At 40.6% G+C, this 27799-nt stretch overlaps 1 pseudogene; it reads right to left on the bottom strand.

The window, feature by feature from the left end:
- LOC138014503 (double-stranded RNA-specific editase Adar-like) lies at window positions 1-26966 on the bottom strand (annotated as a pseudogene).
- Between the last annotated feature and the right edge of the window lie 833 nt (window positions 26967-27799).

Here is a 27799-nt window from a genome sequence, read left to right as displayed (position 1 = left end):
TTTACCTGTATAGCACTATTTTATTTCAAATACTGAGCATTGAATTTTATCATAGATATACCTCCATTAAAAACTCTCGTGCTACAAACTAGTTAAGCCGCACTAACACACTTCATTTTACAGCTGGTTTTGACTTGATTTAACAGTTTTCTCAAATTAGTAGAACAATTTCGTTCGGCTTCGTGACTTAAATAAAACTAAAGAAATTAAAGTAAACATCATCATCACTATAATTATTATCGATATCATAATTATTATTATTATTTTCCTTTAAATTCTGCTTTATTCCTCTATAGTGCCGAGTTCATCACATGAACTTAGCGCAGTTAGAAGAGTTTGATAGATTATTCCATGGATTATAATCACTGTCGCCCACGCACTTCGTTAAATCGAGGTTCCTATGACAGTGGCTAATTTTATTATCTTAATACGAGATACGCACTATGGACTGAGGTAATTTCCTACCCAGACCAGAATGCCTTGTCAAAATTGCTTTATCTTCTGAGTCGGTCGAACCGCCTGCTTATGTCAGTCACGCAACCAAGCCGAGAGGAGAATGGCGATAGAGCGATATGTAGGCACCATCCTCCCCTCGGCTCGGTTGCGTGACTGACTAAAGAGGGTGGTTTGACTGACTCAGAAGGGTCTTCTAGCAGTCCATGCTCTCCTGAAAGCAAAGAAACGATTGGTTAAATTTGCCGACCAATAGATGCCACTCTGATCATTCTGGGTCGTGGTATTAAATTACGCCATCATCCGCTAAAACAGGATCTGTGTTTCTCTAGCCACCTCCACAAAGACCTTAACGGCTTGCTAGGGTAGTCGTCCCAATTGTTGGTTTTCACGCACGTGATCGGTAGTCATGTTTTTCAAAGAAAACAAAAGAAAACGTTTGCATAATAGGAGAGGTTACGTTTTTTCAAACGTTGGCCGTGTAGCACTTATATGGAAACGTTTGAAAAAACGTAATCCCTCCTTGTACTTGTACATGTTCATTGCCGTGACTTTAACAGCGTCAGTTCCCACGGCCTGCTCCCGTCTGACCTAGTAGCTCAGTCGGTAGAGCAGCAGTGATCTAACACGAAGGTTGTGGGTTCAATTCCCACCCTGGTCAGAGTTTTTCTCTGTCCTTGTGTGGGCCCATTTCCATCAGTAGAGCTAACGCTCACATGGTTCATACGGGGTAGATACTTAGCAATTCACATTACACTCTAATCAGTTACGTTTGCATAACAGTAGAGTTCAATTCCCGAAGGATTGGGTGGGGACAAAAATATGGTCGCCGTTTCTTTGTTTAGGGGCACAAACATGGCGGCCGTGACGTGGACAAGTAAAAAGAAGGTCAGCCATGGAGACTAAAGGTTACTGATCACGTGAGTGAAAACTGATTACTGATCACGTGATTTATTTTTAAACTGAATTTCCCGCGAATGAGACTCCAGAGGGAGCCCGACCACCAATCACAAGAAACTAACTAGCGTCATTGCGTCACCGGACAGGAACGGCCTTTCTTTTCGCGGAAAAGGAAGTTTAAAAGTAGATGGGTCTGAAAAATTAAGCGTGGGAGTGGTTCGCTCCCACTCATGGGCCCCTGGGGCCCGTTTCTCGAAAGTCCCGAAAACGCTTCGGGGCCGAAAAGCCATTTGTAAAACTACTAACCGCTTGTTTTGGAAAGCCGGTCTTTTAAAATGCCTTTAAGGTAACAAAAAGAAAACGTACTGTGAAGTTTGACGACTTAAATCCTCTCCGTTCTTAAGATGCAAAAGGATTGTGAAACCCAAAAATGTCCCGTAAAGTTTCGGGACTTTCGAGAAACGGGCCCCACGTGTACCTATTTTTACATCAACGATGGGGGAATATACTGAGAAGCGGACAATTGAGGAAGTTTAACCGAGAATTTCAGTTTAAAACATTTCGATCATAAACGACACCTTGCATGAGAAAACGTGAATAAAAACCTAAGTGCTTGCTTGGGACGTCGTTTCGTTCTTACATGAGAATACTATAAAACTACTAAACTACAACATTCCACAGATCTAGTTGATTAAAACGCTACAGGAAATGACGAAAGGCTTGAAGGAACTCTTCGACACTGCAAACGAGACGCCATTCCTCAGTTGCGTCAAGGTCGACTCTAAAAGATGTGTAACTTTAAAAAGAAAACCTCCACTTGACCAAACAAAATTCTTTAAAACAATGTTTACAACCATATTAGTTTGAAAATTTGTCAAATAAGGCGTTCTTACCAAAACAAGATAAATTCAGAGTCGCTCATTTTGTTATTAAATTTCCCAGGCGCCACCATCTTGAATAATTACGACGTGCTTCGGTTGCCCATTTTAGGAAACGACGAACACTCCTCCAACGAAACGTCGTTACATTAAAATCCAACTTTGCACTGCCGTAATATTTTTGCAATTTTTCATCTTGTTCATGTTGTACAATATGAGCTGAGAATCCTATAACTGGATTGGTACGTAAGCCAGAAAAGAAACACACCACTGTCAGACGCAAACGTTCTCGTCAAAACCTTAAATTTGTTTTTTCTCATTTTTGTTTTGTTGAGTACGGCAAAAAAAAAAGTATTAAGATTGCTCACCGCACGTTTTGCACCACTGTTTTTCTCCATTTAACCAACAGTATTCTTCTCTTTCTTGCGATGTTGATGCACTTGCTGTCGTTGTTTCTTAGGCTGGTTTAAACATATACGACGCAAGAATGAGCGAAAGAACGCAGAGTCAGTAGTGTTAAAATCATTAATACCTTTTTTAGAAAAGCAATTAATTAAAGGCAAGCCAACGCGTCTGCGTACGTTGTTCTTGAAAATGCTTGCGTCGTTAACATAATGAACAACAAGTTATTCGGTCTCGATGTTGCTTCCGTTAATGCTTGCGTCCCTCAAGTCTGGTTATCACTAGCGAGCCCAAGCATAAAGGTAAGCACAATGCATTCGTGTCAAGTGAAAACGAACCATGACGCAATCACAAGCACAAGACGCAGAGACAAAGATTCACTAGTTCCAATGTTCTCTCTTACAACGCGGCGCTGCGAGCGGAATCTGGGACGGGTCTTTTTCATTGGACAAACATCACAGCTTGCGTTGTGCTTGCGTTACGTCCCGTTTTGACGAAACGCAAGGAAACGCAAGCATAACGAAAAACGTTAATCTTTGCGCTTGTGCTTGTGCTTCAGTGTGACCGTATCTGGCCAATTGAAGCACTCGTTCCAGATTCCCCGCGTCTAAGCATTTGAACAAAATGGCGGAGGCCGTCGTTGATTTTCATGCTTATGTCGAAGTTCGTTTTGACTTCGCATAAGCTACTTGCGAATGCCCTTGTGCCTGCGTCGCTGGTAAAAGCCAGGCTTTACACTTTTCATTACGGTCAGCTTTTTGTGTCAGGAATGTTAAGGAAACCATAACTGGTCACAGCTAATTGGGTGATCTAGCATCCCGTTCTCGTGAAACAACGGTACACAGCAAGCTGTTGCTCGTCATAAACCACGGGAGTTCTCTTTTTTCAACTTGTTTCTCTCTCCTGTGAGGTTACTCGACATCCGTGGACAACAGGACAGAAACGAGCGAAACAAATCAAGTTTCTTTGATTTGTGGAAAAACGAAAATTACAACCAGGCGTTTGCCGTAATCGCGATGCTAGTTCTCTCTATTCTCTATTCAAGATGGCGGCGTCCAGGAAATTTGAAAGCGAAAGAAATATTCCTTTTTTTCTCCTACAAACACTTATTCTTGGAAAATTTCCAACAAATTGGATTGCAAACACCATTTCCAGCTCCGGTTCAAAGTCATTCTCTGGTAGGAGTTGAGGTTCACTTGAACTTTCGATTTATGCAGGCCAATCCTTCAAGCTAAGGTCTTAGACCAAATCAAAGGATACTGTTAAAAGATTTCTTGGTTTAAAAGCGAAACGACCAACAAATTAAAACTGCAGCCCCTTAACCGAATTGGTTCATTTCCGGTGGTTTCTGCATCAATTCCCAGGAGCCGTAGCCAGTGTCTTGAAGGCGCTTGTACAGCATGGATTTGGTTTTTTGGTAGTCTGCAGCAAGCTCCTTGGCTTTGCCGTAGGTTTGCGCCTCTAATATTTGACGATGCCCCAGGTTCTGGCTACTCTTGACAACCTGTTCATTACAAACAGTCAAAATTAAAATTAATGAGCGAAAGCCATCTTGAATAATTGTGACCGGCGTTCAAGGTTGCCTTATTGTTGCAAAACAAATGCTCTTTGTATCACAGCAATGGGACAACCGGAACGAGGCACACAGAGGGCGGCGCCATGAAAATAAATGGATATAAAAATAATGGATATTAAAATTTGTTTTCTTTCTAATAGATGGTTTTCGGGTTACGTCATCGCCGCCATGTTGGTTGGACGAAAACAAAAGATCTCTCATTGGCTCCTTTTGCTCGTCCACTAGCAATTGTACATTGCAGCATTGTTATCTGTCTCTAGAGATCGGTTGCAAACCGCCCATACACTTTCATGCAAAAAATTGGATCGAAATCATTCTCTCCTGTATTAAAACCATCCTATTGTAGCAGTAGAGGGAACTTTCGATATGTTTAAATTAACGATGAAATGATATATGAAATGGATCATATATGAACTGCGGATGCGAAATCAAGTGAAGCTAAGATCCTCGCAGTTATGAACGTCACTGGCTTCATAGCTCAGTTGGTTAGAGCGTCGCACCGGTATCGCGATGTCACGGGTTCAAACCCCATTGAAGTCTTGAGTTTTTCAGGCTTCTCTACGCAATTGCAAAAATTGCGTTCATAACTGCGAGGATCATAGCTTCACTTGATGTTTAAATTAAGTTAGATAACGACAGTTAACGGATATAAACAAAACAAATGAATCACAAAAGCCTTTTAAGTTCTTTTTGAAATAAATATATGAATTTGAAGCGGTGCGGGACAGAGACGAAAGGGAGAAGTGATCTTCACACGTGGCTGAACAATTTAAGGCGACTCCCTGGTTTTGCATTGCGCAACCCAACTGCGCATAATTTCTTGCATCATTGGCGCTAGCAGTAGCGTGGGCACATTGATACAACGACGGATTTTTCCCTGAACGAGTTCGGTGACCCCCATTTTCTATTTCATACATTTGCTGAGAACATTGTCTCCATTGAGTAGTGGAAAAATCAGCTAAAATCTATGGCCAGTTTTTTGGCAATTTCATAAAATTGCACGGAAGGAGCCATTGCGAGTCAAACAGCCCAAACTAAAGTTAAATCTATTTTGGAGAGTTAAGTACTCACAATGGCATTCAAATAAATTTTTCAGGTACGTACTTGAAATAACCATATATAGAATGACACCACGCTCTGCGTTATACGTTGAATTACATTTGTAAAATCGAGCTAAATTTGACCAACATTGGGGGTGTGCGGCAATAGACCAATTTCGCTATATTAACAAAAGGCGCCGTCTCGAGGCTCTGGGGAATAAATATAAGGATTAGTATGAGTCTATTCCGCAGAGCCTCGAGATGATATGCTTTTTGTCTAGGACTGAATTTTAAAATATCGAAATTGGGCTATTGTCAAAGTAGGTCAAATAGCAGTATTCGTCAGCGTCGTACCATGGAAACGAGTACGGTTACTACATTTTCTTCATCTCCTTGACATGTTAAAACAGTGTGCGAAGTTTCATCGGAAATCTATTACAAGTTCCATTTCTATGGAATCACCATAAGCACCTATTTCTTTGTTGGACCCAAGCATCCCCGCGAAAGGACTCGATGAAATAAATGCGTCTATTTGAAGTCTGCATTATAGACGCATTGCACCAGCGTCGCATAGGTCATGGGTTCGTTCAACTCCCCTTAAGTCAGGATGGCTTCGTGGTTATCAACCGTGCCTTCCACCTCTGCGACCGTCACCCAGGTTCAACTCTCGGCCCCGAGATCGCGTGTGGGCTGAGTTTCAGTCGATCTCAACCTGACTCCGAGGGTTTTTCTCCCGGTGCTCCGGTTTTCCTCCCTCAGCAAAATCGACTCCCAGCCTATTCCATCAGGCTGTGGTGCTGTGCTCCGAGGTCTTACATGGGTCGTGTTCAGGGGTCGAACGTCTAGCCGGCAGCACAGCTCCTTCGGTCCGACCTCGTCGAGCCGCGCCCTTACCAATTCAGTCTCCGACTGCGAGTAAGGGCGTTTAGCAGGTCACGTATTATTTTGGCATTATCATTGAAGCCGTCTGAATTTAATGGTCTTTGTCTATAAAAGACAATTGCCTAAATTTCCCAATGAAGTGCGACGATCACCTCGCTCTTTCGTCTTTAGGTTCTTTCTGTTATTTATTTATTTTATTAGACTTTCAACAAGGTTAAGGAAAGGCTAAACAGGTGTGAAAACCTGTATCCTTTTAGCCGCGCTATCAGCAAGAATCTTAACTTGAAACGTCGGAACAAGCTTACTCACTGTCATTTTAAGGCTGGTTTACAAGCAAGGAGCAAGAACAAGCCCTTTGCGACAATGCACAGATGCCCTCATTTGTCGTAAATCGGTAACTTTTGGACTAACAACAGCCATGAATGTTCCCATCGCTGTAGCGGTTGACTGCTGCTAGCGCTTGCGCTTGCTTCATACCCGTAACCTAACTCTCTCAATACCTCTTTCAAACTTGCGTACAAGGCCTGTCGGCTGATGCGTGGTGGTTTGGCCAATTTGTTGGGCGAGGTGCCAAGACATGCGTCAAATATTTCCACTGACGTGTCCTGGCCTGCGCACCAGTTCAAGGACAGCACGTTTGTTTTGCACTTGGTTTCAATTTCGCGGCATGGCTCCTGTACAAAAGAAAACGATTTTCCATGAGTGATTTGCAATTAGACTGGAAGGCAGTTCCGAGATTTTCCACTGACTAGTCGGAACAATAAATCACCAGATGAATAAAAGACAAGAAAGCAAATCCGCGCATTTCACAATGTTTTTTTGGCGGACACTTTTGTGATTCTATGTGGTTATTTTTAACGCAATTAGTAGTCTTTTTTTAAGTTTTCATCTACGTTTAGACGGGACAAACTCTTTGTCCAAGGTAACCACCAACCTACCTGCTTGACCAGGGAGCCTGACTCTAGTTTAGGATGATTGACATGAAAGGAGCCTGGTAGCTGCTTGGAGAAACTGTTATCATTGTCAAGTTCAACACGCATGCTCACTGCTCGGCTGAGATGGCCTGAGTGAAAAAGCTTTCCGAGAATCACAGAGCTGATGTAGACGGGCTCAATAAGAACACTCAATAGAGCGCCTTGGACACCTGCAGAACAAAGACAAGATATTAAGAGGATTACTCAGTTTCATCTGAATGCAGACCGTCCAACAATAGCGCAAGAAAAGCATCTGGAACATTCAAGTAGTACGTTTTTGATAAGGTTTTCAAGTGATACGCTTATATGTATTCTAAGGTCAGGAGTCACTTACGAAATTTATTTTGGAGTGCGACTGCAATCTCGTCGCCAGGGCCTTCAATCTGCTTCTGTCTGCGCATGATCTGAGTGCGACTGCGGGAACGAGTTTTCAGTTCTTAGCATGCGCACTAAAAAGATTCGTCCTTAAAACGCTCAGAACGCGCATTTCAATCTAAAGTTCGCTGCTGTTTCACGACAACATTGCAAGTTATCCGAGGGGCTTATTACGTTAAAAGTAAAGTTAATTTATTTAACGTCGGTGCGCCATTTACCCCCCTCCGAACCCTCTGTCAGTGCTCCGTTTCACAGATATTTAAAGCTATAGCTACACGGATCAGAGGAAAGTCGAAACAGACGATGAAGTCACCGAGGATCGAACTGGGGACCCCTTGCTCCGAAAGCCGCGCACTAGAGAACTGAGCTACGGCAGCAAATTTTGGTTTCGAGGAGAGGGGAAAACCGGAGTACCAGGGGAAAAACCTCTCGGAGGAGAGTAGAGAACCAACAAACTCAACCCACATATGGCGTAGAATCCGGGAATCGATCCGAGGACACAATGGTGAAGGACAAGTGCTCTCACCACTGCGCAAGCCCTGCTCCCCGTTAACGTAATATTGGGCTCATTCCACCAGTGATAGGAGTAAGTTGTTTTACGACAAAGACGTTTTTTGAAATATATACTTCCGCAACTAACCAAGAACGTTCCATTTCGCAATTTTGTCGCTGCACGAAGCAGTGCGTAGTCTTTGACCCGAGCGTATTCCATCTATGGTTAAGATGCCGTCTTGAGGATCCAGCGGTATGGTTCCTTCGCCTTTCTCTACTTTAGTCCTCAAACGTCCATGTTGACGAGATTCAAAAACTGCTTTGGTTTCACTGGCTTCGCAACTGCCGAGAGGAAATCAAACTCATTCATTCATTCATTGTTTATTTGTATACATGCTGATATTTGTAATGCGCTTTTACTTTACTTTTCCACTTCCCAAGTCCTCTACAAAGCCATTATTTCAACCGTCACGAAAATGCTCCTCTCATCAATTCCCGGGGGGAAGTGGGGTGGGGGCGTTTGAGGACGCCAAATATAACAGGTACAAAAGAGACCAGCCTCAAATCGATGGATATTGCTATACGATAGATAAACACTACCCAGTGAATAACTCAATCAGCTTTGATAGCACTTAACGCAATCTATAATTTCAACAAAATTTCTAATCCTTTTAATCCGGAAATGGGCTATCCTATTAAACGATGCGGCGATACTATATCTCTCCACTATTCGACTGATTTTAAGTCTTACCTAAATGGACCTAAAATAGAATTGGCAGTCGTGTGTTAGAGCGAGTTTTAATCGAGTGTCATAAAACAAAAACCAAAGTAATTACTTTGGCCAATCAAAAAGGACGGAGACAATCCAGTAAACCAATCAAAACTCGAAGTAATTACACGTAGCCGACAAAAAGCGCGGGAAAATGTGCACGCGCGAGAGGTTGGTTTTGGTTTCACATCTGATTGGTTGACAAAATGGCGCGAGAACTTTGAACCAATCACTGAGTGAAGTAATGCAAAACCAATGCAATTTGCTAATTACTTTCGACACTCAATTAAAAACCCCTCTAAGGGTCCCTTCGAATGACGATTCCATAGCAAGTAGAGCAACACAGTTACCTGGTCAGGGATTCGTTGACAAAGATGGCTGCATCACCACAAGGTGCTGTACTCACGTAAAAGTGAATCTTGACTCCATCACGGAGCTGGATCTTTCCTTGGCGCTCTTTCTGCACAAAGATACTCTTCGCATCTGTTTTGCCATTCAGCAAGATCGCCAGCTGATAGTGAAAGAACCTCACCAAGCTCCGACGAGCGATGACCTCTGCGTGCGAGTCATTGACTGTTGTGCCATCCACGCGGAGTTTGTCTCCGCTGATACACCTGAGATGAACCGGGGACAAATGAAAAGTCATATGTCACAAGTAATTATAAAACTTTCTAGGGTTTGGCATTTCAAGGATTGGTGATTAACTTAAAAATCTCGCGCCTGCCATAGTCTCACTGAAACAGAGGTAAAAGGAAAACCAATTGGCCCAGTGGTTAGGGCGCTAGCCTTGAGATCCGGAGATTCCGGGTTCAAGACCCGCTCTAACCACTCGTTGAATTTGTTCCTGGTAGTCCCTGGTTCCACTTCTCAACTGCACTTGTAAATAGCCAACTGGTTTGCCTCCGGCCAGTTGGGATTCTCAACAGTTGTTGTTGTTGTTGTTCTGTTCCGCGGTTTCGTTAGCTGTGTTTCATTGGCCATGAAAAGCCTGAAAAGTATGTATTGTAGTGCATTGTATTGACTTGTACGCACGCTTTTCTCGGCAAATAAGTCGGGATCTACTGGGATTAAGATCAACGATGATCAATGACGTTTCTCGTCCATAACAAGACGCCTGGTGGCGTTTACGTTGGCTCCCACTGTTTGTGTAAAATGTGAAGGTTGGTTGCAAATGTCACGGATACCTGAAGCCGACTAAGAGTCACAAGGACGCGGGTAAAAGCGCTAAGGGAGGTTAAAGGTGATGAGAATCGAACATTTCCCTTGCGACTTCAAGCGTTGGCATGAATCAATTGCGAGCTTAAGCATACGCGTGTTTAAGACGCGGACGGCAACCGGAAGTGAGCTGTTTTCATTTTTAACTTGTCTTCACACTGCCACATTTGCATTGCTAAGTATCTTTTCTCCATTAGAGATGATTAGTATAAAAATCTGGGAGACACCACTGTCCTAGAGCGCGAAATGTTCTCTTCCGGTTGTCGTCCGCGTCTCAAAAACGCGCGTGCTTAAGCTTCCTATTGTTATTTGTATGTGCTGACATTCAATAAAGGCAATTTTAGTAATAGTTACATTTATTTACGATGGGAACCGGAAATGAAGGCAAGAGGTGTAATGTTCTCGCCTTCATTGCTGTTCTTTCGCGCTTGACCGGCAAAATCGATTTCAAAGGAGTCTTAAGTTGCCAGTTCGCCGGCAGAGCTGACTAACGATCACTTCAGGGATACTTTTTCCGTACGAATTCAGTCTGAGAACGCAGTAATTCATGATTTGTTATAAAGGAAGTGAGTGATATATCAATTGGCAAAATGGTTCGCTTTTTGAAAATGATTAAATAAACACAACCTTGCCTGAAGACTTACTTATTTCCCGTTCCCAGACTGACAACTGTCCCAGGATCATCTTCTCCATCCTGCATGATAAAAGCCGCAACTATCTTGTACCCTGCAAATCTCCACCCTTCAGGTGCTTCACGCGTGAGAGCTGACAGGTGATTCCAAACAAGCGCCGCAAATTTGTCCCCTTCCGATGAAGCCCCTGTTTTGTACTGCAGTGCTCCATTGAGTTTCGAAAGCGACGCCATGGCGTGTTGAGCCGCAGCTTCTTTGGCAGCTTTCTTTGATTTCCCTGCACCACAGTTAAATTGTTCATCGCCGACTTTGATGGCAAAGTAGAAAAGGGAAGGATCTGGATTCTCGTCTGGCCGAACTTCCAGCACTTCGGGCACCGGAAGACGGTAGGCCTGGCACAGTTCGTACAATGCACTTACGATATTCTTGCCTTCTGTTAAAGTGGCTTTCGGAACTTCATGCTCTTTCCTGATTGCTTGCTCTGTTGAAGGCGTGGATTTGATTAATTCTGTTGAAATGAAATGTTGACTGGTTACCAGCAATGTCCAAATATAAATTTATGCCTCCTAAAGTGATGAATGGTCAGGATTCTGTTAAATACGTGTATTCCGATTTAAAAAAAAAAAGCCATTACGATGTTGTCAATGTATATGGTGTATACGAATCGTATATCTCGGTGGTTTTTAATCCAGATACTAACCTCGCCCGATAGGGATTGACTTTGTGACCTTTTGTCGGGAAAGCAGAACAGAGTTTAGCCAAAAGCGAAGTATTTCAATCCTGTCACATTAAGTCATAGTACTCGCCGCTTATTGAAACCACTTCAAGAAGTACAAGCTCGTATCCTCAAACTTCGATCCTATAAGATAGTTTCTTCCCTACGCTTTTCCTTTGCTTCCAAAGCGACTGTCGAACTCACATCAATAATCCGAGATTACTACTAGTTGTTAGAAATAGGTAGCAAATGCCTAGACTTAAGGGGACACTTTGTGTTGGATATAAAAATTGGGCTTTCATCTAATTACATGCATTCTTCGACATATGTGCTGGTTGCAGGGGCGTGTACTAAAACCAGGAACACCCTGGAAGTAACCCAAACCCCTCAATTTGGCTAACCCTAGGCCTAAAAACCAACTTAAGCCCTAGCTAGGCCTAGGGTTAGACAAATTGACGGTTTTGGTTTACTTTCAGGGTGTTCCGATGTTCCTGGTTTTAACACAAGCCATAAGTGTTTTTTATTTCCGTGACAAAATTGTTCTAATTTTTCTCTCGAGTGCAAAAATAACGCAAAGATACTTGCCCATATGTGGAAGTAGACGCTCCAAATTCCCGGATAATGACAACAACTCATTTCCAGCGTATCCCACCCTAAGTCATTAATCATGTCTGTAACACTCCCATGTCTATTGTAATTCTGTGAACAGAACCGTGATGCTTTGCGTTCAACCCTTTCCAGTGCACTGATATCTTTCTTTCAAAAACGGTTCCCAAGCCTCACTTGCGTATTCTAGTTTTGGCCGTACCAGGGATGTATATGCTATTTCTCTCACGTTCTTGGGACAATTGGCCTTTTGCAACTAACGATCACATGGTACAAAATCCGCCATGCTGGAGGGCAAGCTCATTATTACTATTCCCCCACTGGGACATTAAAACAAAGGCAAGTCAAGCTTGACTGGTTCAGGTCTCTTTGTTTTAATGTCCCAGTGGGGGAATAATAATGAGCTTGCCCTCCAGTACGGTGGATTTTGTACCATGTGATCGTTAGTTGCAAAAGGCCTATTTCAAAGGTTGCGTTGTATTATACCCAACGATTTGTTTGCTTTAGCTGCTGTCATGGAAACATGGGCTGACCACTAAGTTTGTTACTGATAGTGATCCCAAGGTGTGGGAAACTCTCAACCTGCCCCAACGCTACACCCCACAATGCATATTTTCTCTGGGGTGGATTGTTTTCATGTGAGATGGGTAACAATTTCGCATTTGGAAGGACTAAACTCCATTTGCCAATGATATTGCCAGGATTCTAGCCTGCGTAGGTCAGATTGAAGAAGGTCACAGTCCGCATCGCTTGCGACAATGCCGTAAAGTAGGGCATCGTCCGCAAAAAGCCTGACTGACGATTGCACGTTGTCTGGTAGGTCGTTTAAATATACTACAAGGAGCAATGGAACCAGGACTGTACCCTGGGGTACGCTAGAAGTCACCGGACATTGACTTGATGTTTGGCCTTCGGAAACAACTGATTGAAAACGTTGTGTACGAAACGACTCTAACCAATTAAGGAGCGGACCTGGGATTCCATAGAGCTGCACCTTCATTAGAAGTCGCCAATGAGGGACCTTGTCAAAGGCTTTGGTTAAGTCCAAAACGACCGCGTAGATAGATGAGCTCTGTATGGCATCTCTGTGGATCTCTTTGCCCTAAAGCCATGCTGACCGTCTGTTAAGATGTTATAATTGTTTAGATGTTTCATAATAAGGCTGTGAACAATATGCTCGAGGATCTTAATCAATGCTGTTCAGCTACTACTTGGAAGGATTAGCTACCAAGTACAACCTGGACAATCCGAGTACAAATAAACAATAACTGAGGAGAAAGAACTGCCACTGTATAAATGTCGCCTGAAAAGAGTCTTACTTGATATGGGCCCTTTTCACAACATCAATTTGTTATTACACTCTAGATCTGTTGGCAAAATCTACAAAAAGCGCTCCCAGCGTAGCAGCTTATACCTGCAAGCGTAGCAAAGAATCCTGACACAAAGTGCCACTGTATCAAGACAAGTAAATTATGCAATAACATCATTAATAAACGAATCTCTGGTATTCTTACCAGGACTAACTTGAAATCCCAAGCTCTGAAGAGCAATGGCTGCTGCCTCTTTCTTGGCATCTTTCTTGCTGCGACCACTTCCCGGCTCACAGTTCAAAACACCAACCCTTGCTCGGAAGTTAAAAACCTTGAAATGGTCTGGACCAGAATGTCCTAAATCCTCAAACTCAATCTGCAGCACAAGCAGAACAATAATAATATTATTGTATGTTATTTATTATATGGACGGGAGTGTTTTACCGTAGAATCAAGACGACCACTTCCGCTATGAACCGAGTGCCGTATTTTTCGTATATGCGTAACACGAGTGGTCATACCAGCAACAATGTCGCGATGCCGACCTTTTTTGTTTGTATTGCTACCCAGTATTTGTATTTAAGCCTGCTTTTCAATCTCTAACATGCAATTTATTGTCCATATAAAAAAGAGAAAATTACGTGCTAGCTCGGATATATGAATTTTATGTTCTCGTAGCAAGAACAATATCTCACTCATTCGCGTTCTCGCCACTCAAAAGATGTAAAACACAAAATTCATATCTTCTCGTCACCTGTGTAATATCCTCTATTTATTATATGGCTCTGTCTCACGAGGACTAGGAACTACAAAATTCACGAATTTGATTGGCTAAAATCGATATTGACCGCGGTCTAGATTTTCCCATCTAGACCGGCATCTAGACCGGTAGTGTTTTGCGATGAAAAGATGCAAACTAAAATGCAAAAATATTGCGTATTTTCTTCTACCAATATTTATTTAGGGAAGTGCCAAACAGCATGATGACAAAAAAGAGGATGACGAGCAAACTTTGAAAGAATTAAGTTCAGCTCATCGCCAGTCATCGCCGTTCGCAAGCAAAATGTCAGTTAGTACAAACCAGTTACATTAAACGAATTAAATTGTTCTTGTCTGGCCATATAATAAACATCTTATTAACCGAGCTAGGTCGGTCTGTATGGGAGAATCTTGACCTCGGTCGCTGGTACAGACCTCACTGCGTTCGGTCTGTACTGGCGACCTCGGTCAAGATTCTCCGATACAGACCTCCCGCTCGGTTAATAAGAACTAAATATATATTGTCGTCATTGACAACGACAACGACGATCTTTATTGTTGCATAATTATTAATAATTAGGAAAGCAGGGCTGGCATATCGGTGAGAGCACTCGCCATCCACCAATGCCAATAGGGAGTTTTAGCAAAGACGACGGCTACAGCAACGAAAACGTTACTCCAAAATATAACTAAGCACTATCGCAAGTATTTCGCGATTAATACGTCTTGTTCACATTGTACAATACAGGCGAACTATCCTGTAAATGGGTGGGTACGAACGGTTTTAAAGTCAAAACTGAAAATGACTTTTTCATTGTTATATGCTCACGTTGTCGTCAAAACCTAAAATTTGGTGATTTCACGTTGTTGTTTTGTGGAGTACGGCAAAGAAATGCACGGAAATTCGTGTTGCACGTGCAGCACGAGCATTTTTCCTTTTTCAACCAATAATATTCTTGCTTTGTGGCATTGCCGTAGCCGTACCCGTCGTCTTTGCTAAAACTCCCTAATGTGTCCAGGGTTTGATCCCATGGGGTTTCGATTCCCACACATAGCTTCATATGTGCGTGGAGTTTCTGCTCCGATAGGAGAGAAAACCTGCTCGCAGGCTAAATTAGCTTCCACCCTTATCCTTTTATTGAGAGGCACGGTAAACAGCGAACTCGAGATCTTCAAAATTGCTCAAAATACCACTTCTGAGTCGAAAAAACGACAGAACACCGCAGGTAAGGTAATACAACTTTTATTTAGCGTGAGTCCATGCACATATTTATCGATATATCGCTACAGAAGAAGCAAACGGTAACTCCAATACATTTATTATAAAATTACAAACGGTTTCACAGACGGATTGTGCGGGTTCCCTGTGAGGGACGTTGGTTAAAAATGATGCGTAAGAGAAAGTTCAGAGAATCGAAAACTGCCGATGAAGAAAAAGCACCGTTGGAAAAATCCCCTCCAGAATCAACACGATATGTCACAAGATGGTCCTTAAATATTTTCGCACAGTGGCAAACTGCAAGGCTAAACCAACGAGCAGCGAACGAAAAAGCAGGGTGCGACGAAGAAAGGGACAAAATCGGATACGAACACTGTTAACATGACGGCAGAGTCGTTGAATTTTTTGGTTGACAAAATTTGTTGACGACGTTTGGAAGAAGGATGGGTAAAAGTAACCGCCTTGAAGTTTGTAATGGCTGAAATTTCGATGAAAATGATTGGGACACGTGCGAAGACACGAGGGATGTAGCAGCGACGAAATCACAACATTAGCACGCACACGAAAATGTTGCGGGTACATGTTTCAGGGATATGTTGCAGCCACATGTCCCCTCGTGTGAACTGATACTTTTAAAATTGTGCAACACCGATTTGGGGGTTATTTTGTCGCCGCGACGTGTCATGAAGTTCAACAAGTTGAACATATCCCTGAGACATGTACCCACAACATTTTCATGTGCGTGTGAATGTTGTGATTTCGTCCCTGCTACATGTCCTCACTGCATGACCCTAATGCATGTCGCCTCAGTGTGTACTACACACCTGTTTGTCACTGCAACATGTTCCTGCAACATGACCCCTCGTATCTACCCACCTTAAAGATCGTTTCGTTCGAGAATAGGCAAGAATTGCATAGTTTGCACATTCAGCCCGCACTCCCCTGGGACTGAAATCAAACCAGCCACCGGGCTTTTCAGAATGATTATTGATTACCAGGTGTAAAGGTTCACACATAATGACGGTTTTTCGATGTTTTGATAGGCTGTTAGCCTCATGAATAATTAACGAGTTTTTGAAAGTCAATTAGTCCCTTAGGGCTACAAGATTTGAAACTTAAATAAAGTCCATTAAATTAAGTCCATTAGGTCTGTACACGTATATTGTCTTTTATTATATAGATACTGATGAAATACCAGGATTTCTCCTTTTACTAAAAAATCATATCTTCACCTCACACAATGAACATATCATTTTTATCTTTCACATGTGAGAATATAGGTGTCGTCATGGTAACGTACACGATAAACCAATAAAACGCGAGCTTCCTCTTCATTGTAAGATACTTCTGTGCTTTAATATTTAATTCTTCTCAACTACATTGAAATTTTTATTGCAAAATTTTACATTATCATGATTTGTTTTTCATAACTTTCATATCTTGTTTCATGTTACACAACATGCGTGTTTTAGCAGTTGGTGACAAGTTTTTCATCATTTCAAAAATGAGTAAAATAAGTTGATTTAAATCTAGACATTTCATCAATATCTATATAATAAACAGAACATTACATGGCCGCTTGGGGATACAAATTTTATCTTCTCATGCTGAAAGTACCTCTCACTCGTTCGCTTCGCTCACTTGTGAGAGATACTTTCAGCACTCGAAGATAAATTTCGTATCCCCGTGCGGCCATGTAATAACCTTTATATGTATAGTAATGTATAATGTTTCACACTGAAGTGAAATGATGATAATAATAATAATAATAATAATAATAACAACTACAACAACAATAATAATAATAATAATAATAATATGTTTAACATTGCACGTTTACAATTCTGGGTAATGGCCAGTGAATTATCTTTTATCAAAATGGTGGCCAGCCGCAGCACGACCCGCACCAGTGGCCCATGAAAGCTTTCAAGAGGTCATGGATGGTACATGTATATACAGTTAAGCGACATTCAACTTTGAAAAATGATTTTTTCCACAGGGGTACTCCATGTTTTGTCTTCAACCAAAGACTAATAAACCACCTTAACTACGGTTTACACCCGTCGCTTAATCTCTGTACTTACCTTAACACCCTTCTTCTGCCCATACTCATTCAGAACGCTAACGGGATGTCTCTCAACAGCAATACCTTCCTTGCTAGATATAGTGGCTGCTGGTTTAAGAGCCAATTCCACATTCATGTTAAAAAGGCCTTTGAGGGCATTCATGGCAGCATTCTTTTTGGCCAAAATCTTGCTAGCACCTGAACCCTCCTCAAAACGTGTTTCTCCCACAATCACTTGGCAGGAAAATGTCTTCTTATGGTCCGGACCCAGATGAGGAAGGTCTTCATAAGCAATCTGTAAAATATAAATTGATTTTACACAGCACGTCTTTATGTGGGGTTATTTGCGTTATTCCGTAAAAGAAAACTTTTAACATTAGACATTTTTTGGCTGGAAAGAAAGGCATTAAAAATTGTAATAAACTCGAGCAAGACACAACAATGCATTGCAGAAATTAAATCAACTGTAATTAAACTTGCTTTGACAGTACAGTATGTACAAATTCACAACATTTGCTTAATAGACAATCACAACTCTTCTTCAAAAGCACAACGTCTTTTTCGATTACACTTCTATAAAACAGGCATTACGTCTGTCTTAAACTGTATCATACCTCTCTTACACTATTTTATTCATAATTTAAACCATGTACTGTATACCAAAAATTATCAATTATTGCTAAAGTAAGGAAAAGACCAGTTTGTAGACATTCAAATTAAAATAAAACAATAATGACCTTTAACTGATTCTTTTGGCAATGTTCATTCAGAAGCATGATGGGATCCTTGTGAAGCACAATTGCTTGATTTTGTCCTGCTTCTCCTTGCAAATGAGGTAAGCTAGCACTGTTTCCAGCCACAGACCAGTGGGGGCTCTCTTCAGTCAAATTAAACAAGCCTGTGCAAATGTCATTAAAAATAATACTCTATCAGAAGACAGCCTACACAAGAGATCAGGCCTACACAGCAACACTCATAACTTATTAGAGTGTACTGTGAAGTGCTAGTTTTCTACCCCATATGAGCCATGGGAGCGTTAGCCCTACTAATGGAAATGGGCCCACACAAGGACAGAGAAAAACTCTGACCAGGGTGGGAATTGAACCCACGACCTTCAGATTAGATCACCGCTTCTCTACCGACTGAGCTACAAGGTCAGACTGGAGCAGGCCGTGGAAACTGAGGATGTTAAAGCACTCAGTTGACTCTGACAACATCTTTAAATTCTACCCTTATATCACTACAAAAGATTTAACAATAAATAGAATTAAATATATGAAATGGTATAATTCACCTCCTAAATAACTAGTAAGTTAATGAACTAGGAAGTCAATTTACATAAACAGATTACAATAACATGGTTGGGAGACACACGAATACCTTACACAGACACCCACAAATCTATCAACAAAAACAATGGCTATATATAGACTTTAATTAAGGCAGCAAATAAAACAGACAAAGCAAAAAAACTAAAGAGGTCAATGTATAAATGTTTAATATTAATGTAGAAATTCTTGTTTTAAGAGAATTCTTGAGAAATATGAGAGGTTATATCTATGACTTTGAATTCCAAAAGTATTAAAGTGTACCTCATATACATTGCGCATTAATATTTTGTCCTCCTTTATAAGCAAAATAGACCAATTTCAATATATTAAATAGACCTTATTCATAAATGGCGGTGACATTTATAATTCTTTTGTCCACGTGCAAATTAGCCTACCAAGCCTCATTTTAGAGCAAGAAATCTTTTCAATTCACTGTATGGTATCGAGGCTTGGTAGGCTAATTTGCACTTCGATAAAAGAATTATAAATTGACCGCCATTTATGAATAGGTCTATTCATTCCGAAACAAGAGGCATCACCTTGAGGCTTTGGGGAATAAATATAAGGTTTTTTATAAGTTTATTTCCCAGGGCACGGTTCCTCGAAAGCCGATTAACGCTAATCTAAGATTAAAAATTAACCAAGGAGTTTATTTCTGTACTCCCAAATGCTGTTCAACGCAGATTTTCGGCAGAACTTTACATGAGAAGACGTCAATCTTGAAAAACAAAAGTTTACGCTAATCCTGGATAAGTTAATCGGCTTTCGAGGAACCGGGCACAGAGCCTCAAGATAATGCCTATTTTGTGTGCAAGTTACCTTCAGCTGGTTCCCAGTTCATAAGTGCTTTTAAAGCCACTATTGCTGCAAGTTTCTGTGCCATTTCTTTGAGGAACTCTTCTTTGGGCCAAATGTTTGGTCTCCAACGGAACTTGCGCCTTGTAAGTCTGGATACATGCACCGTACATCTTCAAACTTGACCTAAAAAAATGGTGAACTTGAATTTGGCTATTTCATACAAGCCAAAGCACACAAAAGTGAGGTTAGCCTAAGTGTAGCCACACCCTCACCCTTGGAAAGGAGGGGGGGATGGGCTACACATAGGCTTCAGCGGAGTAAGAGATTCAACCCACCAGGGTATGAGAGAAAAAGTTTAACTTGGATTGAGGGTTTGACCCTATACAAGTGTAGGGATTTGCAACATTTAGCTCTTATTAACCGAGCAGGAGCCCTGTATGGGAGAATCTTGACCGAGGTCGTGAGTACGCAGTGAGGTCTGTACACACGACCGAGGTCAAGATTCTCCCATACAGACTGACTAAGCTCGGGTTAATAAGATGTTTATTATATGGCAAACAAGAGCAATTTAATTCGTTTAATGTAACTGGTTTGTACTAACTGACATTTTGCTTGCGAACGGCGATGAGCTGAACTTAATTCTGTCAACGTTTGCTCGTCATCCTCTCTTTTGTCATCATGCTGTTTGGCACTTCCATAAATAAATATTGGTAGAAGAAAATACTTAATATTTTTTGAATTTTAGTTTGCATCTTTTCACCGCAAAACATTACCGGTCTAGATGGAAAATCTAGACCGTGGTCAATATCGATTTTAGCCAATCAAATTTGTGAATTTTTGCAGCTCCCAGTCCTCGTGAAACAGAGCCATATCATAAGATCTCATATTAACCAGTTCAGTGGATTGTAAGATTAAATCGTGAATAAACTACATGTCGGAATTTTTCCCCACATTACTGACACAAACTCAGTTGGTGTAGAGGTTCACCTTTTGGATAATCAGTCACTTGCTTGAGGCATGGTTTTAAGGAGTACCAAAATCTCAATGTAATTATCATGGTATTTAATATCAGTTAGCACTGACCACACTTCAAGCAATCCAAGACTAAATATTGTTAATTTTCATTTGACCTTTGACAGTGTGTTGTCTTTCACTTTTTATGACTACCATAATTAAAAAAGAGTGAATACGTATGCCAACAAGTCAGCGAGTGAAGGCGCGAGGCTGACCAGGCGGCAGCCTTACTACCGAAATCACTGAACTGTTTGCACCCCAAAAAAATGATCGATCGCATTTGAATTTCGACTTGATCACATGACCATTGGGAGCACCCCCCGATTTGTGACGTGTCATTCTTGATGTTGAGCGAGGCTGTGGGAAAATATAAAACGGGCCTTGAACAGGAAGCGTTGTACCAATGAACTGTTCACTGTTTGGAAATGGTATATGTGGTCCCTGATGGCTTGAGCAGAGGGGGAAAATATGCAACAGCAGTCCTACCAGGTAAGTTTCTAGAGACATAGGATTAAAGTACAAAATGAGTGGTCTTACAGTTCCTCAAAACTATTGGAAGATGAGTTTTTGTCAAACATGCAACTGAAAATTAACTTTCCATCGTTTCACACAGCTAAGGGTTCAACCGAAAAAGCTGGAAGAACAGAACTAGATTTTAGTGCAACTGCTGGATAAAAAGAGACCTTCGGTAACATAACAAGACTTGACGCGCTTGGCCAAGAGAAGAAAATAAGAATTTTTTTTGTTCAACACGACTTGTGAGGCAGTTCTATGTAAACACTCAATGCTTTGTTGTATTCAAATTTCATGCTCGTAAAGCAAAATTGCATGGTTTATGAAATACCCAGTATAGTATCGTCAAATTGTTTCATGGGAAAGCCACTAATGAAATCTCACTCCAATGATAAGTGAGTTTTTATCCGTAAATTTGAAGACACAATTCTTCTGCAAAAATTATATGAATCGTCCAACATAGCAGAGTAATTACATTATCATAACGTCAGTCGTGGAGAACAACTAAAACAGTTACTATTTTATAAATGTAAAAGAAAACACTTGACCCATTTCTGTTGTTCTTTAGCGGTCGTTGTGGAACATGGAAGGCGGGACAAAACGTCTTCCATATGTGTGAAACTGTAAGACCACTCCTTTTGTACTTTAATACTATATCTCCAAAACGTCTCGGGTAGAACTGTTGAAAGATCTCACCCTCTGCTCAACCATCAGTGACCACATATCATTTTCAAACGGTGGAAAGCTCTTCGTACACATTCATCTCATGCCGCAGTCTGTTTCTTTATTTTCCCACAGCCCTTGCTTACATTGAGAATGACACGTCACAAATCAGGCGCTCCGAATGGTCACGTGAGCAAGGCAAAATTCGACTGTGATCAATCACTTTTTTCAGGGTGCAAACAGTTTAGTGATTTCAGTAGTAATAGAGCCAAAGTACAAGGGTGTTGTGTATGCATGAAAAATTTTGAGCGCTCCAAAGAAAATGCAGGGGAACAAAAGGCAAACTGGCATGATGCGACATCATTCACGTTGATATTTAAGATCCTGTGTTCACTGTGAGGGAAACACATTTTTTTGCAGTTCTCTGACCATTGTGTTGTGCACACTTGATTTGAGTATTCTTTAACATGTATTTTCGAACCAGTGTGTTCTATATTGAATGAACAAGCTCAAGACTGAACCAGCATGTGTTCTTATAGGCTCGGCCAGCACTCCATGACCACTGAGCTGTGAACAATTTAATTTAATTTTCAAAGGAAATAATATGTCTATAAAGTACACAATTAAATGATCATTTTGACATGTAATTCACGGTTGTACCTTGCAAAATAAAATTCTACAAGTGAAACAACTCTCATGTGTCATGCAAGACAGTTTATGAATTTGATTTCCCATGACATGGTTTCAATGAAACTCTTTGGCAATTTTGTATGTGGCATTGATTTTATCCAACTTAATTATTTCATTTTCCTGTTAAAATTACGGTCTTTCAAAAATTACAGCAGTACTTTCAATATTTTGCAAAGCACGTTGACATTTACATTGTTGTTCACAACAAAAAGTGTGCAAGGGTTTTACTTACATTTCTGTTGTTACTTGTTATTGTTAACTTAGAAATTGAATTGCTGAACTTTCAAATAAAAAATTTCAACTACTGTTGGGTTCCAAAAATGACACAAATGTGCAAACTATGTATATATTGACTTTCTCGTTGGCACTTAGCCATAGCTACCACATGTACTAGTTTCAACCATAATAACGTAAGAACAACAAAAGGTTTTTTTTAAGGAATACGTTGCCACTTTTGACCACTTCGCTTTGATTTTGCAGCATTCTTTGAATAGCAAGCCACATTAAATTTCTGCTTCTTATTAAATAAACTGCAAATAAATTGTTAAGGAGTATATACTCAACAAAATATCATCAATTTAACAAATTGATGTCAGTTTTTCATGCGTCTGTCCTGTTATTGATCCTGAATTTCGCCATAACATGACTAAAGTAGCTGCAGACTACTTTGACAATCTTATGACGAAATTCATTGTCAATAACAGGAGAGACGCATGAAAAACTGACATCAATTTGTTTTTTACAATAACAAAAAGGCAGAGGGGTCAAAATTAAGTCAAAACACGAGAAGAAAGCAAGACAAAAATGTGAGAAACTTCAATCTGACGCAAACAATATCACATCATCCTCGCATAAATTATAAATTATTTTATGTGTCTGTCCACTTATTGACAATAAAAATTAACCAATGAGCACGTGAGAATTTTGCAGTCATTGTAAAAATTCATTTGGAAAGCAGGGTTGGTGGATTGGTGAGAGTACTTGGTTTCTGCCAGTGAGGCACGCGCAACACCATACTTCAGTATCCTCATGCAGTTTGCAAGAAAACCCCAATCAAGTTGTGTGGGTCAAGTACATTTCACACTCCGGAGGGAATTTTTCTCCAATCTCTTCCCAACTGGGCAAGCACTCAATAATGTGTCCATATGTGAGTCAACATTTTAAATTGATCCAAAGATGCCAAGCAGCAAAATAATATACAGCATTTTGCATTGAAAGAAGACAAAACACACGTTACTAAAATTAAACTGTGACGTTGGCATATGTGTAAATGGTTCAATGAGTCAAATACCATTCACCACTGAGCAATCGTGTTAAGAATTATAGGAGTAAAAATGAATGTTACGTTTTAATTCCCTTTGAAGGCATAAGGTTGTCCTGTGAATTGGATAGGGGTGCTTAAGAAAGAACATACCAGCTGACCACGTTTTTGCCCATATTCATTCAACAACATAACAGGATCCTTGTCTGGTGGTGCTGATGGATCCAAGCACTTTGGCTTTGGCCGTCGCTGTCTGGGATGCCTCCTGTACATTGGCAAAAATCCTGCTTGTTGTTCTTCTTGCCTGAACTCCCTACTACCAGCACCTAACGGTGTCCTAAACCGGCTGCCATATGGTTCTAAAACAGAAAACATACATTGTATGGTTTGAACATTAACCCATAATTCGCTCCTAAGTAGTGTGACATTTGCAGATTTTACTCGTGAGTAACATCAGATGATTTTACTCATCAGTCAGGAACGGCAGAGCCGGGGGGGCTTCAGCCCCCCAATTTCAAGCAAAAAATAATAATTTTAAAACCCATAAAACATGAAAAAAGAAAACTAACAGAAGGAAAAACCAAACACAATGAGCAAGACCTGAAAGTGTGTAACTTAAAGCCTGTCACTTGCAACTCTTTTCCTTGAAACCAAGCTAGGGATTTTACATGTAGGACACCAACTTTATGCCCAAATATGGACAAAAATAAGATCGAAGCTGCATGCGCGGGAAAATGCACAAGCTACGTTACATCCAGATTATGAAATTTTTGAACTCAAAAAAACCCCAGCTCTGAACCAGAGTTAGATGCTTCAAGGTTATGAGCTTGTGGTTATATGTATGTATCAAGTAACAAATAAGGAGTAAAACATCTGTCATTTCACGGTTGATCCACATTAAATTTGTTTTTTGGATATCTCGTCGAGAATGCTGAAAGTAACATTTCTGAGTTTCAAGATTTCAAAATTATCTGGCTGAGAATTCCCCCAGAACCCCCTACAAGTTAGCGTCCCTGGCGCTTGCTTGTTAGCCCCCCCCCCCCCCCAAAAAAAAAAATACAAAATATGCTCCGCCGTCCCTGTCAGTGGGTGTTGGTTCGGGGGATAAAAAGTTGACAATATCTATCCATGCCCACATCTAGGTCAACTCCTCTTTAAGTTACCTTTTCCCTGCTAAGAGTGTGACTCACTTAAAGATAATACTCTAATAGCATTTAGTAGACACATGCTCTGATCGGTTTACTCAAAATCAGAATATCCTTTGCTATTCACCGCAAAGCAATTCTCGCAGGATTTGAGCCCGAAAAATTTTTAATCAATGAAGGATTAAATGAGGTCAAATCATCTTTTTGTGATATATTATCTCACTGTTTTAGTATGTACTAAAACAACTACTCACCTCAGTGTCGGTGGCTAGTGGTAGATATTTACCTCCCCACTTCACAGCTCGGTAAATATCCGCCACTGGCCACCTCTGTTTCGGTCAATAGTTGTTAATTTTTTTAATCACTTTAATACACAAGGTGATGCCCAATCTCACCCTACTGAAAGAACATGTAAACTGCCAAGAGATTTAATTGTGGTATACCCCTTATTCCAAAATAGACACGATTTTAACTAGTATTATTTTGTTTGCCTTCAAATTAGTCCTTGCTGCCTTGTTCAAGGCAACAAGTCTTTTGAATTTTTAGCTTAAGAACGACGCAACAAGGGCTAATTTGCAAGCAAACAAAAGAATGCAAAAATGATGACCATTTTGGAATAAGGTGTATGTGTGGTACAGAAATCCTAAACCATAAACCATCAATACATGTAGTTTATATAACTGGAAAAAACCCACAATTTACAGAACTCAGACTGGTAATAAATCACTTAAAGGGGCAGTGTCGTGGGAATTTGACTACAAATTTACCAAATCAATTTTTAGGACTTTTTCATTCTTAAATTGCTTCTGGATGACCACAATGAGATGAAAATCGATTAAATTTTAAAAGAAGAATGAGCCACACTAAGTTACTACAGAGTTCATCTAAGATGCAAGGGGAGAGCTTGAAAACGTCGACCCGACGTTTTCAAGTTGGCATTCATTTTAACTTGGCTACGCAAAATCAAAAACACTTAAGAATGGTTTCTGCGAGCTAAAATAACTGTTTTGAGGAAAATTTAGCCATTAATTTTCGTTTGCCATCGGTAAACAGGTCTCCTTTGCTTTCCAGATTTTTACTAACAATCCATGACACTGTCCCTTTTAAAGAGGGATGCATCTTTAAATTAAATTAATTAAAGACATTAAATTTTGGAAATGAAATCTTACTGGGTACAAATGTGCAGAAGAATCGTCACTCAAAGAAAAAATGTCAAAAAAGGCTCAAAAACAGGTGCTATATACTTTGTTCTTTCGGACAAAGTAACGAATGCAACTTACACAGTTACAAATCATGACCCAGTGTTGCATTCATTTTTTTTCTGAGAACCATCCAACCATGTCTGACATCCCTTTTAAAAACTTCACCTCTCTTAGATGTGGCAAATAAAAAAATGCTGTTCATAATTTGTACAATTTTCATTTTCAAAGAAAAAGTGTCAAAAGCCCTGTATTATCCCGATCTTTAATAAGTGGTTGATTGTCACGATTTAGGAACACAATTCGATTCTTGGTTCGGTCAAAGCTGCAACATCAAATCTCAAATCTATTGCGAAAATTATTTAACATGATTTTGGTGTAAGGGTTTGCCTCAAGCTTCAATTGGCAACTCAAGAATTTCCTTCATTGTGTTTTGCAGTCTTTCCAAGTAGCAAAATTAAGCGTACTTGATAACACTTACGCGAGTCTTGCACAGCAAATCACGAGGTTCTGGATCCTATGCAATAGATTAAGTAACAAAACACGATGCGACTGTAACAATCGCAGGAAAAGAAAAAGAATCGCACCAGCTGGAACAGGGAAGACCGCAGTGCATAATGTTTTGTTGTTTAATCAATCTGGCCTGGGTTGCTCGAAGCACGGACCACGCTAACCAGGCTTTGCGCAACGTAACCGGTCCCTACTTACTAACATGAGCATTTTACCTTGGAAGATAGCTTGTAAAGCTATATCTGCGGCGTGCTCTTTAGCATCTTTCTTCGAAGAAGCTGTGGCAGGTGGAAACTGGCGTTCACCAACGATTGCCTTGGCAATGAATTCTGAATTTTGTTCACTGGAGGAAGGGCTGATGTCGAACTCGACCGAAGCTCCATTATGATCGCCGTATTCTTTGAGGGCTGCTCGAGCATTCTTGTTCACGAGATTACCAAACATTTCTCCTGTTAAATACACGGAGAATTATATGAGCAATGTCGTGAAAAAAGCAAGCCACCCCGACAAACTATAGAAGCAACTTGTTCACAAAGGTTTCTCAAAAAGCTGTTGTGCTTTGTTCAGGAACCAGTCCCTCTCTGCGCTCTCGGCCAACAAACAGATGCCATCTCTCAGGTGTCTCCCGTCCGAGCGATGTGGCGCGTCCGATTCAAGTGAAGATACCTAAACCCCTATATCAAATTAAAGCTTATAGAGCTGGCTATCAAACCATATCAAGATTTTTTAAATTAAATGAATTGTTGTTTTTTCCACGACCTCTAAATGCGAGCATCTGAATCACCACTTCAAAGCTACAAGTCAAAGCAAATTTTGCTTTTCGCTCCAAAGCGCTAAAAAAACGTGTCTGCGTTTCGCCATACTCAGTCACAGTGAAAAATTGTAGAACGTTTTCGAAACAGTATCAAAAGAATGTGATGTGTTCGTACAAAAATCGTTCTCAGAAAAAAAATATTTTGAAATAAAACATTCGCAGACACGTGTTTGTTGTCTATATGTTAATCTAGCCACTGCCAAAATGTGGGGGCAATAGGACAAATTCCCTTTGAGTTTTATCTCTTTAATATCCGCTTCAAGTGAAAAAATTGATTCAAGAAAACAGCGCTAAGACTGTCAATCAAACGGGTAATTTTCTAGGAGTTTATTTTGACACCAAAATTATAAATTCTCGGATCTCCTGTCCCGACGGGTCTTAAGATACCACTTCCAAATATTCAGTTCTAATCGATGATTTTACTACCCCAAATACCTTGTGAGGAATTTCTCATTTGTCTTCGGAGACTGATTTTTTGGCAGTTTTTCTGTCCAAATTAATGAAGTATAATATGGGAGTTTCGACTTTGGTGCGTGATATTTCCTTCAATTCTTATTATGTCTAACACGGTGTTGGAGTGCATTCATTTGTGACTAAGA

The sequence above is a fragment of the Montipora capricornis genome, chromosome 8 (assembly GCF_036669925.1).
Source record: "Montipora capricornis isolate CH-2021 chromosome 8, ASM3666992v2, whole genome shotgun sequence".
NCBI lineage: Eukaryota > Metazoa > Cnidaria > Anthozoa > Scleractinia > Acroporidae > Montipora > Montipora capricornis.
The sequence above is the reverse complement of the archived record's forward strand: the minus strand, read 5'-3'. Positions and strand labels throughout refer to the sequence as shown.